Genomic DNA, 18616 nt, shown 5'->3' on the forward strand with positions numbered 1-18616 from the left:
TATGAGTAAATGTCGACTCAACTTTGCGCTGCTCAGAGTGGGACTTGAACCCAGGACCTTCCGGTCACATAGCCGTACAATTTTAATTTTTTTTTCATAATTAGATATGCCATGTCGTATCAAAACAATAATATTATGCCAGGATGAACCGTGTGACGAACGATTTTCTTTCATTGCGAGATTTCTTTATCATTCGTCAGCGTCTCATTCAAAACCACTTCAAACTTAGTGGACAATATATATTTGCCAAAGCAGATTAACACCTCGAGTTAAAATACTCAAAACATGGACAGTCTTTTCTCCAATAAAAGCTCTAAATTTGGCTAACGGGAAATTTGGTCATTATGTTGGAAACCTTACCATTGTATAACGGAACACTCACTTCCTGCTTAAGGTTTATTCACCTGTTCAAATTGTCTGCCCATTGTATGCATATCTCCTGCTAATTACCCTTTCCAAACAAGACTGCAACGTGCATATGCCCTGAAGTTCTCGTCTTGTTCAGAGTAGCTAAAATTGCACTTAACGTTATCTCTTCCCGCTATAGTTCTTAACCAAAAGCATCTGGATATCATTGGCTATCTAAATCAGGAACATTCTTCTGATTGGCTATCCTCATAATTCCGTTAGCGTCCCATTTACATTACAAAACCAAATTCATCTCTGAATTGAATCACACACACGCTAAGAATCCCTCCAATTTCAAACTTGTAAAAGTGTAACTTCTCTCGGTTGAAGGTAAAATGATTTATTGGTTAACATTCAAAGTGGAACGAGATATTACTGTGAATTCAATGATTAATCTACCATTACTATTATAATTTGTGTATATTTTAATTGTGTTTCATTCTATGGATGTGCGTAAGTTGGAATACTTGTACAAAGCTATATCTACATGTATATTATACTATAGTTAACATTTGTTTATGATCTATGCTATTATTTCATTTATATTCAATAATTATATTGCTTGATGTCTGTACTCTACCGCCAATCCCCGGCCACACATCATAATAATCACAATCATAATTAATAAAAATTAATAAATTATAAAATATAAGGTACACATTCCTGTTAAATTCTCATCATGTAAGATAGTTCAAACTGTCAGTTGATGTTTGATCAAATGCAATAACTAACCATTATCATGGAGTTACTGCTTCTCCTTGCCTTTGTCGGTAAATATAAGCTATTATAATGTTTCGCTCAAGGACGACCCGGTGGCGAAAGACAAACTAGATTGGCTCTAAGACCTTTTTGTCTAAATTCTTAATTGAAGCCACCATCCGTGGTTATCGACCATCTTTACTCCGTACCCAATCCTTGAGGCACCCAATCCCTGATGCCAGTCATCGCCGACACCAGAACCTTCCTGTCAGCCCATAACTACAACAAACTGTTGTGAAGTCCAGAAAACCATGGAAGCAGGAGCCAACCCTGGAACTAGCTGATACATTTGTGACCCTCCGTGTCAAAGCGGTATTATGTCGGGATCTACTCGGTAAGGGAAATTGAATTCTTTGCCACAAATATCAAACTTGGGTTTAATTTCTGTACGTTATGCTGAAATATAAATACTATTTCTTGCTTTACAAAAACTTCTAAGGTCCATTTTCTCATCATTCTATCTCTAAATTCACTTTTTGGGGTCTGAATCATTCCGACATAATACCGTTTTGAGACGGATGGTCACATTTGCCTCAATCAAGCAAGCCGGCTATATAAGATAAGCCCAACGGGCTTATACCATTTTCAAATGTATTTTCCACGGACACAAATGATTACAAAGTAAATAAATAAATCAATCATAAATAAATCAATAAATAAATCAATAGATAAATAAATAATAAATTAGATCCACTCAATTAGAACTATTCTTCCTGATATTAAATAAATACTTATTCTTTCTATCTTTTCCTGTAACAATCTAATTAAACTTTATGTATAGAATTGTTATTATTGTATTAGGCGTTACTATTGTCTCGACTCACTTATTATTAATACCATTAAGTTATAAGGGACCCTAAGGCAATTCTTAATCACCCCTAGATTAAACCTGAGCCGTTTGTGGTGTAGGTTGAGTGGCGCAGCTGGTAACGAGAGCCATAGCGCGCATACTAGTTCGAATCCAGACCATTGAGCTATCGGTTGGACTCGAACCCACAAAATAACCCACAACCCACCACAAACCGTATGCTTAAAACTGGATTTTGAGCTTAACTTGTAGCAATAGGATTCAATAGTCTGATGTCACGTCCTCCCAGCAACCAGCAGCTTGGTTCTAAACAAAGAAAATCGGTACTTTTTTTTCTTCATGCTGGCTAGAACTTTTTTATATGTCATGTGATTAGAATGTATAAAAGTCAAAACATGATCAGATTTTTAATGTTCTTCTTCTCTGGATACACTTTATGCTCGTCGGAGAAGTATTTCATACGACAGTCCGCCATTGTTCCGATAGTTTAGAACCAGTAACTAAGTTACAATGCGTCATTACGAGGGAAGTGGCGTCATGACTGCTGAAGCCATGCCTATTTGAATTAAATTAAATCGCTTTCTTAAGCGGGGGGAGGGGGGGGTGAGTTGGGGTGGTGAGTTGGGGGGAGGGGGGAGTTTCGTCATAATTCGCTGGCTCAGCTGTATATATGGTCTTTGCTTCGTACCCACAAGATACCGAGTTCGATCACCCGCCGTTGCGTTGTGTGGCCTTGAGCGAGTCACCTCACCCTAGCTCAATTTGCGGCGCTGCAGTGCGGCTTACGCCTGGGTTATTCCAGTCTTCGCCTGGAATAGACCCTAGAGACAAATTTCCCGGATCGGATGAATAATCTATTTTATTTTGTTTATTTTATTATGATTTTTAATATTTCTAAATATTTATTGTATTTATCAGGGTTTTTTTCCAACATAATACTACAGATAGTATGCGCTTGGCTAAGAAGCTCATAACATTGCCATCCGGAAGTATAACGGACCAACACACAACTGTGTGTATCCATGAATGTTTATAGTCAGGTTAATACAGTTCAGTGAGCATTACTCATAAACGCGGATGGCAAAAACCAATAACAAACACATGAGTGACGTCATCTTCGAACTATCTATATTACTTGCAGGTCTGATAACCCAAGTTGTTATGGGCTCATTATTGTCATGGAATTTTTTAAAATTGAGCTTTTATATAGCGCAATATCCACTAAATGTGCTCAAAGCGCTTTATAAGGGATCCCTGGCCACAGCAACATTTAACATGTAGGACGGGACATGACGCCTTTAAGGCGATATTACAATTGTGTTTTTTTTCGGACAGAGACAACGCTGTTAAAGGCCAAGTACTCTTCTTACACTTGAGTACAGTGATTGAATGTGAGTAAAGAGCCTTCTCCAAGGGCTCAACTATGCGTCGAGCGAGGGTCGAACCCAGGACTTTCCGATCCTAGCTCTGCTAACGACAACTCACTAGACGCTACACAAACCTAGAAAATGGCGTCAAACTGCCAGTACGAGAGGATTCTAGTGTCAGGCTATATATATTATGTAAACGCTGATACGCTGATACTGACCGTAGCCGTCGTTAACTTTTAGCCTGACACTGACCAAAAAATTACGTCAATAGACAAGTCTTTGACAACAAAAGTAAACAAATCGTGAGTTGTATTCAATAGTTCAACCAATGGAATCACTTGTTTCTTTGGGCTCTACTTACGACAACTCACCAGACGCTGCACAAACCTAAAACTATAAGTCCTCGAGGGTTCTTGTGTCAGGCTATAGATAGAATGCGCTTGGCCGAGGAGTTCACAACATTGCCATCCGGAAGTATCACAAACCAACACACAAACTATGTGTAACCATGAACTTTTATAGTCTGGTTAATACAGTTTAGTGAGAACAAACGCGGATGGCAAAAACAACAACAAAGGCCTGAGTGACGTCATCTTCGAACTATCTATAGATAGAATGCGCTTGGCCAAGGAGTTCACAACATTGCCATCCGGAAGTATAACGGACCAACACACAAACTCTGTGTAACCATGAACTTTTATAGTCTAGTTAATACAGTTTAGTGAGAACAACTCACAATCGCGGATGGCAAAAACAATAACAAAGACCTGAGTGACGTCATCTGCATACTATCTATATTATGTTAACGATGGTTACGGTTCTTGTGTCAGGCTAAATGTTAACGATGGTTACGTACTGACCACAAGACAAGTCTTTGGAGACAAAAAAAAAACCGGTGAGTTGTATCAACAGTTCAACCAAAGGGATCACTTGTTTTACTTGACCACTACTAAAAACAACTCACTAGGCGGTCCACAAACCTGAAAATGACGTCAAAATATGGGTCTTTGTTCGTGGGTTTTAGCGTAACCATCGTTAATATATAGCCTGACACTAGAACCCTCTAGGACTCGTAGTTTGACGTCATTTTGTAGGTTTGTGTAGCGTCTAGTGAAATGTCGTTAGTAGAACTCAAGGAAACAAGTTATTTCATTGGTTGAACTATGGAATACAACTCACGATTTGTTTTCTTTTGTAGCAAAAGACTGGCATTTTGACGTCATTTTTTGGTCAGTGAAATAACTTGTTTCTATGAGCTCTACTAACGACAACTCACTAGCGGTGCAAAAAAAAAACAACAAATAATGACGTCAAACTGCCAGTCCTTTTGGATTTCAGTATCAGGCTATAACATAACGATGGCTACGCTATAACTTAACCATGGCTAAGGTTTTCGTGTCAGGCTATAAGTTTACGATGGCTACGTACTAACCCAAAAAAAATTGTCAAAAAGGAAGACGAAGATCACGGGGAATAGTTAATGGGAGCGATCTATATTCATGTTTTCGTCCAACCAAGTCATCAATCACATGGTCTTTTGCTGTCCAACGATTGGATATTTCCTCAGAAATATCAACACGCTGCTTTGTTTATGAAAGTTGTAAAGTAAACATACACATGTGTCAAGCTGAACAACATGACCAATCGTGATGTTGGATATTTCAAAAACTCTGAGCACTTTTCACTATGTGAGTCACTTTAAGCACATATTCCAATGTGATCAATGACCTCAAGCACATGGAATGGTAATATAGATCATGCCCATTGTGAGTTGCAATCAATAGCTCAATCAATAGATAGTATGCGCTTGGCTAAGAAGCTCAAAACATTGCCATCCGAAAGTATAACGGACCAACACACAAAACTATGTGAAACCTTGAACGTTTTAGTCTGGTTAATAGTTTAGTGAGAATTACTCATAAAAGCGGATGGCAAAAAGCAATAACAAAGACCCGAGTGACGTCAACTTCGTTCTATCTATAAAATCATGTGTTTCCTATACCACGTCTAACAACAATTCACTTTTCACTTTCGTTTTGGGAATAGTCGTCTTTTTTGTGAAGTAATAATATTTTCTCAGTGTCAGGCCGTGAGTTTATGATGCTACGGTTCGCCCCGGCGTAATACCAGTTTGATATGATAGCCCACATATATTTGACCCGCCATGTCAATCTGGTATTACGTCGGAATGAAAAAGGAAGGAAAGTCGTGACGTCATACCCTCCACTTTTCCGGTTCCAAAATCATTGGAAGTGTGTATGTAAAAAGCCCATTCAGGACTAATAATGAATAGGTTACGTATTGAATCTTAAGGTGGCCCAATTATTGTAGTATAGATAGTATGCGCTTGACAAAGAAGCTCACAACATTGCCATCCGGATGTATAACGGACAAACACCCAAAAGTATGTGTTTATAGGCCGGTTAATACCGTTTAGTGAGAATTACTCATAAAGGCGGATGGCAAAAAGCAATAACAAAGACCTGAGTGACGTCAACTTCGTACTATCTATAATGATATGTAGGCAGATTCTTAGGATTACGGGACGTAAAAGAGCGTGAATGTTGTGCCTTTATTGACGACCAGTTTATATTTAGACTAGAAAATAAGATGCCATAACTCTGAAACCAGAAGATCGCAGTTTATACAAGGTGTCTATTCAGTCCGGAAGAGTGGTTGTACACTTCCATTGAGACTGGAATCAGTTCTATTACATCACACGTTTGTTCCCTATTAGGAGAAGAAAACGTTCGTGTTTTAAAGAAAACTGATCAGAATTAGAAAACTTTAAGTGTATTGAATTTTAAAATGACAAAATATTATATCTACTCACCCCAATGCTGTTAGTATCTATTTTATCTCAGATTATATACGGAAAGCTGAAAAGTTAAAAGTTTGCTTCAGACATGAGAATCCACACTATATGTTAATGGAATGCTAATTATTTCCCTTAGCTATGTCCAACACAGTGAATACTGTTACATGTTATGAGGACAACTTAGGCTTTAACTCACTCAATCCTAGAGGTTTTTGCTACAGTTCAAAATTGGGGGAAAAAAATGTATTAAAAATGAGTATGTGCATAGATTGTTCTATTCAACTACCATTAACATTTAAAAATTTAGAAAATTATCATTAGCTTTGATACTATGCCTATAGATAGAATGCGCTTGGCCAAGGAGTTCACAACATTGCCATCCGGAAGTATAACGGACCAACACACAAACTCTGTGTAACCATGAACTTTTATAGTCTGGTTAGTACAGTTTAGTGAGAACAACTCACAAACGCGGATGGCAAAATACAATAACAAAGGCCTGAGTGACGTCATCTGCATACTATCTATAATTTGTCTCAGAAAAATGTAATAAATAGGCACGGGGTAAAAGTAACCCCGGGTATAGACAGTATGCGCTTGGCAAAGAAGCTCATAACATTGCATCCGGAAGAATAACGGACCAACACACAAAACTGTGTGTATCCACGAACGTTTATAGTCAGGTTAATACAGTTCAGTGAGTATTACTCATAAACGCGGATGGCAAAAAACAATAGCAAAGGCCTGAGTGACGTCATCTTCGAACTATCTTTTCTACGGATATAGTCGGTATTAGGGTTAAGTGAGTTAAACTGAGTACCTACATTCATTTCGTTTCAGGTATAATGTGTGATTGTTCTCAGTTTGACCTTTCCACTCAGTCGGTCCGTCGGCGTTACGGTCGGTCTCATTTTTTTCATCATAGCAGCGCAGCGGCGCGGAGACTAAAACGATAATATCTAGACATGAAACTTGGGGGCTCCATCCGTATGTGGGTGTCCGATGTCAAGTAGGTAAACATGGCCTTTGAGTATAATGTACCTGATGCTATGCGTTTAGTAAAACAAATCATAACATCCTCCAGCCGGATATAGATAGTATGCGCTTGGCTAAGAATCTCATAACGTTGCCATCCGGAAGTATAACGGACCAACACACAAAACTGTGTGTAACCATGAACTTTTTGTAGTGTGGTTGATACAAATTAGTGAGAATCACTCACAAACGCGGATGGCAAAATACAATAACAAAGGCTTGAGTGACGTCATCTTCATTCTATCTATAGATAGTTCGAAGATGACGTCACTCAGGTCTTTGTAATTGTTTTTTGCCATCCGCGTTTATGAGTAATGCTCACTGAACTGTATTAACCTGACTATAAACGTTCATGGATACACACAGTTTTGTGTGTTGGTCCGTTACACTTCCGGATGGCAACGTTATGAGATTCTTAGCCAAGCGCATACTATCTATATCCGGCTGGAGGATGTTATGATTTGTTTTACTAAACGCATAGCATCAGGTACATTATACTCAAAGGCCATGTTTACCTACTTGACATTGGACACCCACATACGGACATATCTATAATAGAAAGAAGATGACGTCAATCAGAACACGAGTGTTTTTTGTCATCCACATTTGCTAGTAATTCTCACTAAACTGTATTATCCAGACTAGAAAAGTTCATGGTTACACATAGTTTTGTGTGTTGGTCCGTTATACTTCCGGATGGCAATGTTAAGAGCTTCTTAGCCAAGCACATATTATTATCTATGTGTTATTGTTCTCGGTCTGACCTTTCACCTTCCACTCAGTTGGCACGTCTTCACTGTCTGTCTTTTTTTCATCATAGCAGCTCACAACATTGCCATCCGGATGTATAACGAACCAACACACAAAACTATGTGTAACTTGTAACCATGAACTTTTATAGTCTGGTCAATACAGTTTAGTGAGAATTACTCATAAACGCGGATGGCAAAATAAAAGCAAAGACCTGAGAGATTGGCGCTTGGCCAAGGAGTTCACAACATTGCCATCCGGAAGTATAACGGACCAACACACAAACTCTGTGTAACCATGAACTTTTATAGTCTGGTTAATACAGTTTAGTGAGAACAACTCACAAACGCGGATGGCAAAAACAACAACAAAGGCCTGAGTGACGTCATCTGCATACTATCTATACCTGATGCTATGCGTTTAGTAAAACAAAAAACACACAACATCCGCCAGCTGGATATAGATAGTATGCGCTTGGCGAAGAAGCTCATAACATTGCCATCCGGAAGTATAACGGACCAACACACATAACTGTGTGTAACCATGAACGTTTATAGTCAGGTTAATACAGTTCAGTGAGAATTACTCATAAACGCGGATGGCAAAAAACAATAACAAAGACCTGAGTGACGTCATCTTCGAACTATCTAAAACCGGAGCCACTAGAACCCTCTAGGACTGGCAGTTTGACGTCATTTTTTAGGTTTGTGTAGCGTCTTGAGAGTGTCGTTAGTAGAGCTCAAGGAAACAAGTTATTTCATTGGTTGAACTATTGAATACATCTCACGATTTGTTTTCTTTTGTGGCAAAAGACTGGCATTTTGACGTCATTTTCTGGTCAGTGTCAGGCTATAACTTTACGAAGGCAAAGACCGTAGCCATCGTTAACATATAGCCTGACACGAGAACTCTCTAGGACTGGCAGTTTGACGTCATTTTTTAGGTTTGTGTTTGTCGTAAGTAGAGCTCAAGGAAACAAGTTATTTCATTGGTTGAACTATTGAATACAACTCACGATTTGTTTTCTTTTGTGGCAAAAGACTAGCATTTTAACGTCAATTTTTTGGTCAGTGTCAGGCTATAACTTTACGATGGCTACGATATAACGCACCAGCACACAAAACCCTCTGTAGCCTTGAACGTTTATAGTCTGATTAATACTTAGTGAAAACTACTCATAAAACATGGCTGACTAAAAACAATAACAAAGAGCTAAGGTCAATTTCGTTCCTGAAGATAGAAAGCTAGGAAAACCATTGTTAATTTAACGGGTAGATAACCACGCCTCTCGGACAATCGTCATCATGTAAACAATGGCAGTGGTTGGTAGACACAGCAAACTACACAGGTTTTACTATCGATGGTATGTGTTAAGTAAAATACCCAATGTTCTACGGCTTGATCAGTAGAATCCGCACAGAAAACTATATGTAAACTTAACCGTTTTGAATATGATCGAGAAAACCATGTGATAAGTAGTCACCCATTTGTCAATATAAAAAAAATAACAACGATCAGATGGAGGTCGAATTTGTTCACGTTATTGTTTATAAACAACCAACTATGTTTGTCCGAGCACCTGTGAATGTGTGTCACAAATTCCATCTTTTGATTTGTGAAAAATGTGATTGTATTACAAATCATCATTATGATAAGGAGCGAGAGGATGTTTAACGACCTGACACGACCTCACAGAGATACGCATCGCATTCTTCTTCTTCTTCTTCTTCTTCTTCTTCTTCTTCTTCTTCTTCTTCTTCTTCTTCTTCTTCTTCTTCTTCTTCTTCTTCTTCTTCTTCTTCTTCTCTTTCTTCTTCTTCTTCTTCTTCTTCTTTCTTCTTCTTCTTCTCTTCTTCTTCTTCCTCTCTCTTTCTCCTTCTCTTCTCTCTTCCTCTCTCCCTCCTCTTCTTCCTCTCTCCTCTCCTTCTCTCTCCTTCTTCTTCTCCTTCCTCTTCTTCTTCTTTCTTCCTCTCTCTTCTCTTCTCTCTTCTCTTCTTCTTCTTCTTCTTCTCTTCTTCTCTTCTTCTCTCTTTCTGTCTTCTTCTTTCTTCTTCTTCTTCTTCTTCTTCTTCTCTTCTTCTTCTTCTTCTTCTTCTTCTTCTTCTCTTCTTCTCTTCTTCTTCTTCTTCTCTCTTCTCTCTTCCTCCTCTCCTTCTCTTCTTCTCCTCCTCCTCTCTCTTCTTCTTCTTCTCCTCTTCTTCTCTCTCTTCTTCTTCTCTTCTTCTTCTTCTTCTTCTTCTTTCTTCTTCTTCTTTCCTTTCTTCTTCTTCTTCTTCTTCTCTTCTTCCTTCTTCTCTTCTTCTTCTTCTTCTTCTTCTTCTCTTCTTCTCTTTCTTCTTTCTTCTTTCTCTTCTTCTTCTCTTCTTCTTCTTCTTCTTCTTCTTTCTTTCTTCTTTTCTTCTTTCTCTTCTTTCTTCCTTCTTTCTCTTCTTCTTCTTCTTCTTCTCTCCTTCTTCTTCTTTCTTCTTCTTTCTTCTTTCTTTTCTTCTTCTTCTTCTTCTCTTCTTCTTCTCTTCTTCTCTCTTTCTTCTTCTTCTTCTTTTCTTCTCTTCTCTTTCATTCTTCTTTCTTCTTTTCCTCTTCTCTTCTTCTTCTTCTTCTCTTCTTTCTTCTTTCCTTCTTCTTTTCTTCTCTTCTCTTCTTCTTCTTCTTCTTTCTTCTTTCTCTTTTCTTCTTCTCTCTTTCTTCTTTTCTTCCTTCTTCTTCTTTTCTCTTCTTCTTTCTTTCTTTTCTCTTCTTCTCTTTCTTTCTTCTTGTCTTCTTCTCTTCTCTTCTTTCTTTCTCTTTCTCTTCTTCTTCTTCTCTTCTTCTTTCTTCTCTTCTTTCTTTTTCTTTCTTTCTTTTCTTCTCTTTTCTTTCTCTTTCTTTTCTTTCTTCTTTCTTCTTCTTCTTCTTTTTCTTCTCTTCTCTTCTTCTTTTCTTCTTCTTCTCTTCTTCTTCTCTTCTTCTTCTTCCTTTCTTTTCTTCTTTTTCTCTTCTTTTTCTTCTTCCTTTCTTCTTCTTTTTCTTCTTCTTTTTCTTCTTTTTTTTCTTCTTCTTCTTCTTCTTCTTCTTCTTCTTCTTTCTCTTCTTTCTTCTTTCTTTCTTCCTCTTTCCTTCTTCTTTTCTCTCTCTTCTTCTTTCTTTCTTCTTCTTCTTTCTTTCTTCTTCTTTCTTTTTCTTTCTTCTTTCTTTCCTTCTTTTCTCTTCTTCTTTCTTTCTTTTTTCCTTTCTTCTTTCTTCTTTCTTCTTCTTCTTTTCTTTTCTCTTCTTCTTCTTCTCTTCTTCTCTTTCTTCTTTCTCTTCTTCTTTCTTTCTTTCTTTCTCTTCTTCTTCTTTCTTTCTCTTCTTTTCTTTCTTTCTTCTTCTTCTTTCTTCTTCTCTCTTTTCTTCTTTTTCTTTTCTTCTTCTTCTTCTTCTCTCTTTCTTCTTCTCTTCTCCTTTCTCTTCTTTCTTCTCTCTCCTTCTCTTCTTCTTCTTCTTCTTTCTCTTCTTTCTCTTCTTACTCTTTTCCTCTCTTCTCTTTCTCCTCTTCTTCTTCTCTCTCTTTCTCTCTACTTCTTCTCCTTCTTCTTCTTTCCTTTCGTTCCTCTTCTTCTTCTTCTTCTTCTTCTTCCTTCTTCTTCTTCCTTCTTTCTTCTTCTTCTTCTTCTTCTTCTTCTTCTTTCTTCTTCTACCTTCTCTTTCTTCTTTCTTCTTTCCTTCTTCTTTCTTCTTTTCCTTCTTCTTCTTTCTCTCTTCTTCTTCTTTATCTCTTCTTCCTCTTCTCTTTCTTCTTCTCTCTTCTCTCCTTTCATTCTTCTCTTTCTCTTTTTCTTTTCTTCTTCTCTTTCTTTTCTTCTTTTCTTTCTCTCTTCTTCTCTTCTCTCTTTCTTCTCCTTCTTCTTTCTTCTTTCTCTTCTTTCTTCTTTTTCTTCTCTCTTTCTTCTTCTTCTTCTTCTTCTTTTCTTCTTTCTTCTTCTTCTTCCTTCTTCTTCTTCTTCCCTCTTAGTCTTTTACTACAATACAACCAACAAATACTATACTATTTACTACTACTCACTACTACTACTATTTCTACTACTACTACTACTAGCTACTACGACTACTACTACTACTACTACTACTACTACTACAGCTACCTACTACTACTACTACTACTACTACTACAACTACTACTGCTACTAATACTATTCTACTATTACTACTACTACTACTACTACTACTACTATACTACTACTACAAACTCCCTACCTACTACTACTAACTACTACTACTACTCAACTACTACTATTTACTACACTACTACTACTACTACTATTAGACAGAATAAACACCATCAACAAAATTTGGGAATTCAATAAATGGAAACTCGCACCTGAAGTTACAGAAACACAGAAAACAAAAAGCAACAAAAAGCTATTATCCATAGTATTTGTAATTTCCACCTTCAATCACCAAAAACCCACTTCTCAACCCCCTACAATTTCCGAAAACATATGAAAACATCACCCGAAGAAGAATCCCATACCAGCCTGCACTAGATGAACACATTGTTGTGTAACAATGGAGTAGCATCGACAAAAAGTCCGCATAGATTTGATCCACTGTTCGTATATTGTTGTCAACCTTAATTGGATTTATTTTGCTCATTTAATAATTATTGACAACCTTACTGGGATCTATTATACTTAATTAGTATATTGTAGTCAACCTTGATTGGTATTTTGCTTAAACAGTATCCTATTTAAGCCCCATATTTAACCAACAGAAGGGGGGCCGTTATCTGCCAAATAAACTAGACGGCGTCCCTCGTTGGGCATAATGGCGGCGACAAGGAATATTTGCAAGGCTCGACCAATTAAAACGGTGGTGACACTTTGCTTTGCGTTTTTCAACCTAACATGATTTGCAAAATGATCTTATGAATGGCCAATTTGGCCAAGATTCCCACACCCAGAATCGTGGGTTCTGCTATTTTTCTTTTTTTTTAATGTGTTTACTTTATTCAGTAGCCCCTTTTTTTCTTAGTGTGGTCGACGTTTATAAATTTTTAAAAAATAATAAAAAGATAAATAAATAAATAAAAAAATAAAAATTTAAAAAAAAAAAAAAAATATATATATATATATATATATATATATATATAGAGAGAGAGAGGAGAGAGAGAGAGAGAAGAGAGAGAGAGAGGAGAGAGAGAGAGATACATTTAATTTTAAAAGTGAAAAAATATAAAAATTTTTTTAAAAACAAGAGGGGGGGGAGGGGGGTTTGTGACTGTGGGCTGAAAAGCACAAAATGTACGCTTTAAATATTATAATTATTATTTCTTTCGATCGGACTTGGTTTATCCCCAACCCATTCATGAGATTCAGGACAGTAAAGGCGCCGAGCGCAGCTGTTTGAGCCGCGCTTTGGGCGGGTGGGCGGGACCAGACTCCTCCGGCAAAGTTGCACGCCTTACACATTGCCCTGCGACGCCTTTATCATGGACCGTTACGCCAAGCTCGTCGAGGCCGCGTCGCGAGAACTTCATTATTTTATTTTAAAGATTATATTTATTTATTTGTTTGTGTTTTAAAAACACGTACATCACTTCCGTTTTTTTTGTTTAAGTGGGTGGGGGGGGGGGGGTTTAGTACGCATAAATTTGTTTAAAAAGTAAAAAAAATACAATAATCATTTTTTTATTAAAAAAAAAAAATTTTTTGGTGTCCAATTTTCGTGTTGCCCTTTTTTTGGGAAAGACAATAACAAAAAAAGTCACAAATATTATTTTTTTTCCTGTACTGAAGGAAAATGTGTCTTTCGCATGTATATTGCTACATCATTCAAAGGGCAAAGCAATGAGCGGGAAACTTGTCCAAAAATGAATTTTTGCCCTTTAAAAAAAAAAAAAATTTAAAGCCCACTTTTTTTTCCCCATGCCCCATTTTCCCCCACATTTACCAAAAACTTTTGTCACCCCAAGAAAATAAAAAAAAAACCAAAATGACTTTGAGCATAACGACAAATTACAACCGATGGTGAAAGAGAAAAATTTGTATTTTTTGTCAAATAAAAAATCACTGACAAGCCGAAATTTTACAGATCAATTGCATATCCCTATAGATTTTCTTCTAAATTTAAATAAAACCTTTTAAATCTTTTTAAAATTTTAAGAAAAATTCTATTGAAAACCCCCTTATTCCCTTTTCATCGTATTTCGGGCGAGTCGTAATTTTAAAGGGAACCATTGAACAGGGTTAAAATTTGCTAAGAAAAAAATTTATTTAATCCGGATCGGACGGACAACTCACGTCACTAACCACAACCCGTGAAAGTATTTTTTTACCATTTAAATTTTGGGGATTTTCATGACGTCAGATGACCTGGCAATAGCTGTAAATTTGGGGGAAATTTCCCGTTTATTTAAGTAGAAAGAATTTTATGGAAAAGCAAAAAAAGGGGAAAACATTTTCCAAATTACCAACCCAAAAAAAAAAAAAACATATTTTTAATACCATAAAATTTTTAATTTTTTTTTTGCCATCTGGAGAAGTTTTTGGCAATTAAAAAAGTGGAAAATAACAAGTTTAAAAAATCAACCCTTTTTGTTTCCCATCACAATAAAAAATTTTAATTTTCAAAATTTTGGAAAAGCAAAAAACCAAGGATTGATGCGTTTACTGATTTACTGTTAATTTGTTTAATGTTTGGGCTAATGAAGTGGGCCCAATTGAAAAATTTAATAATTTTGGTGTTTAATTGCCAAGAATGTTTAAAGAATTGAAAATGAAAAGAAAATTTGGGTGTTGTTTTTTGTCGCATGCGTGAAAGAAAGAAGGAAGAGAAGAGAGAGAAAAGAGAGAAAAAGAGAGGAAAAGGGGAAAAAGAGAAAGAGAGAAGGGTAAAGGGGTGAGGGGTCTGTTCAATGTTATGTTATCAAAAAAACGTTTTGAAAAAGTGTAACTAAAAAAGACAAATTGGGGCCCCCTTTGTGGGCAATAAAGATCTATTATTAATTTTTAAATTTTTATTTAAAATATCGTCAAATCACGAAATTTAACAAGATGTTGAGTCGAGATTTTGGGGAAAACCCGTCCAAATTTGGGAAATTTTTGGTGGGGGGGTATTAAGTCATGAAATCACAAAAATTGACAATGAAAAACGATGTTCGCGAACAAAGGGCCAAAACTTGGGTCCCCCGAAGGATGATTTATGTTGTCTTGACATTAACTTCATTCTAGTTGTTATCAACACAATTACCTGCTCCCCTCACTTCTCTGAATTAATAATTCATCCCAAAAACGGAGTATACTCAATGTCTCAAATGTTTCAATTGTTATATGTTTGTGTTGAATATTGGCTTTTAAGCTTAACTACTGGCCAACTTACTTTGGGGAGGTTTGTGTGTGTGGGACTCGCGATCTCCATTAGTCTGGAAAAGTGACGGCTCTATTAATATTTGGGTTCACTTCCCACTGCCACCTACTTCCCATAACTTTGTCGGATTCGTCGGGTTTCAGTGGGTTTCGCCGGTTTCGGATGTTTCCCCGGGGTTTCGGCGTTTCGGCGGGTTTTCGTAAAAAGACACACCCTGTTTCCCGTCCTTGTAAATGGAAATTATTATTTTGTCAAAAATCAAGGGGCTGAATTAGGCGGTAATTGCATTCACTCAATAACACAATTTTGAGACGATTTATTATCATTTGAAAGTGATAAGAGTTACATTACACTTTGAACACTGTGGTTATCGACGCCGTCCTATTTATAGATATATCTTTTTGGCTAAGAAGCTCATAACATTGCCACACCCGGAAGTATAACGGACTAACACACAAAACTGTTTTTAAATCCATGTACGTTTTATTTTCGGGTTTTAATACTCATAAACGCGGATGGCAAAAAACAATAACAAAGACCTGTGACGTCATCTTGGAGCATCTATAGATAGAATGCGTTTGCTAAGAAACCCACAGCATTGCCACTGGAAGTAAAACAGACTAACACAAAAAAAACCCTTCTGTGTAACCATGAATTTTTATATTCTGGATAATACACTTAGTGATATTACTTATAGATAGATGCGGCTTGGCTTAGAAACTCACAACATTGCCATCCGAAGTTAAGGGACAAACACACAAAAATGATTTATCATAACGTTTATAGTCCTGGATAATACACTATAGTGAGAATTTAAACTTATAGACGTAATGGAAAAAAAACCCAATAACAAAACCGGAGTGCGTCAATTTCATTCTATCTAAAATAGAACGAGTTGAAGTCACTTCGGGTCATCATAAGACTCAAACAACCAAATGATAATAAAAATTAATAATTATATTGTTATTATTATTATTAATATTATTTTTATTTATTAATTTTTATTATTATTATTATTTTTATTAAATTATTATTATTTTTATTATACATTATTATTGTTTTTTATAATTATTATTATTATTATTATTAAATTGTTTATTTAAAATTATTAATTATTATTTATTATTATTATTAATAATTTTTTATTATTAATATTATTATTATTATTGATATTATTATTATTATTACATTATTATTTTTTATTAAATTTTTATTATTAATTAAAAATTTTTATTATTTATTATATATTAAATTTTTATTTATTATTAATATTAATTATTATTATTATTATTTTTAATATTATTAATTTTTTAATATTATTATTAAATTAATTATTGTTATTATTATCATTATTATTATATTAATTTAAATTTTATTATTAATTTATTATTATTTTATTAATAATAAATATTATTTAATTATTATTAATATTAATTATATTGTTATTAATAATATTATATTATTATATTAATATTATTATTAAAAAATTTATTTAAAATTATAATTATAATTATTTAATTATTATAAAAGTGTTTTCAAAATTATTAATATTATTATTATTAATATTTAAATTTTTTATATATTATTTTTTAAAATATAAAGGTTTTAGGCGCTTGCGACACATTTAGGTCCCTATCACCGCCAGTAAACAGGAAGAAATGGGGCAGGAATAAGAAAATCTTAGAATAACAAGTACAAGCCCCCCGGAGAAGTAATGACAACGGAAAAATGTTCAAATTTTAAAACTGAAGTATATTTCCCCAAAGCACCCCTATTAGTGTTAAAAGTCACATGAAAGGCACAAAGTGGACAACAAACAAACGTTTATCAAAAAATGCTCAAAATAAACAAAATTTATTTCCTGTAAACAACAGAGAGATGGTTTACGAGGAAAAAATATCATCTCCCAAAACTAACTACACATACAATAGTAGTTGCAGTTATTGACTGTTTCCCCCCTAAGCGAAGGACTTCTGCAACAACCAGGACAAAATCAAGTTACTCCTATTCCAAGACAAAGACAGAAAGCAACGGGAGAAAACAGGTTAGAGGGATAGGAGACACAGCAAGTGACCCCCCTGCCCACCATAGGCGGTCAAACGACCTCTCCCAGATTTACTTGTGTACTTCAACTCCGAAAATGTAAAGCAACCGCCATAAAACGGTTACAGGAAAATGCGTTTGTCATTGAAATTTCATCTAAGTTCGTCGAATGCATGAAATACTGCAACAGTCAAAATATAACTGGGGCTAAAAGCTTTTTTTTTACTAGTAAAAAATTTTTAAAAAGCACAAATCACATCCAGTGCTCGATGAAGGCCAATGTTCTTGTTAAAGGGGCACATCCTGTCTTTTTTTTTTTACCAATTTTTTTTTCGTGATAGTCTCCCCTTCATTCATAAAGTCAACAAACAATTTTTTAGTCGAATATTAAATTTTTTTAGGGCATCCCCCTGGGGTAAAAAGGGGGGTGGGGAAAAGAGGGGGGGGGGGGGAGGGGAGTTAGCGAAAGAAGCATAGTAGTAGTTAGTGTAGTGTGGGGTAGTTGCACTAAGTAATGGCTGAGGTCGTAATGGTTTTTTTAAAATGGGTATTATCCTTGCGTTGTTTTTTAATGTTTAAAAAGACGAAGAGTTCAAGGGGCCCAGAGATTAAAAGAATGCACAACATCAAGACAATTCAAAAAAAAATCCAATTTCCAATTTTTTTTCTTTCAAAATTTTTTTTTTTGGTAAATTCCAAACCAAATCATAAAACCAAAACCAACAAGAAAATCCCAAACCCCAAAACAGAAAATTCCAAATCCCAAAACAAAAACAGCAAATTAAATTTTTAAAACCAAACCCCCAAAACAGTCCACAGAAATCAATTTTGCCAAGTAACCATTTTCAATACTGGGAAAATTTCAATCCTAAAAGCAAATAAAGTGGTAGCACAAAAGGTTTAATGTTGCGCCATTCATTGAAAGCAGAATCAAAAAGGGAGAATGATCCCCGTTTTTTTTAGACCAAGTTTTTTTTTATCCTATTGTAAAATGTTCCCCCCAAAACCTTTCACCAAAAGGCATTTTACGCCTAAAAATCAAAAAGGCGTACGCCTAAAAAATCCCTACCCCAAAAACAAAAAACCTACGCCCAAAAAAAACGACGCCAAAAGAGAAAACCAAAAAACTTAAACCCCCCAAATTCCAAGTAACACCGATCAAAGAAAAATTTTCAGTAAACCCAAAATAATACCAATCCTTTAACTTTAACGTAACACTGTCCTAGCTACCAAATAAGCCAAGTTTAACTGATATACAAGTACGGAAAATCATTAAACCCCCTTGCTAAAGCACCTCTCTTT

At 35.6% G+C, this 18616-nt stretch overlaps 1 protein-coding gene across 1 annotated transcript in view; it reads left to right on the forward strand.

Annotated features, from left to right (window-relative positions):
* Positions 1-18616, forward strand: part of LOC144975579 (peritrophin-1-like) — a 29528-nt gene that overhangs the window by 2228 nt on the left and 8684 nt on the right. The gene's annotated exons all lie outside the window — the stretch shown is intronic.

The sequence above is a fragment of the Berghia stephanieae genome, chromosome 6 (genome assembly GCF_034508935.2).
Source record: "Berghia stephanieae isolate SIO BIC M18660-M18661 chromosome 6, UCSD_Bste_1.3, whole genome shotgun sequence".
NCBI lineage: Eukaryota > Metazoa > Mollusca > Gastropoda > Nudibranchia > Aeolidiidae > Berghia > Berghia stephanieae.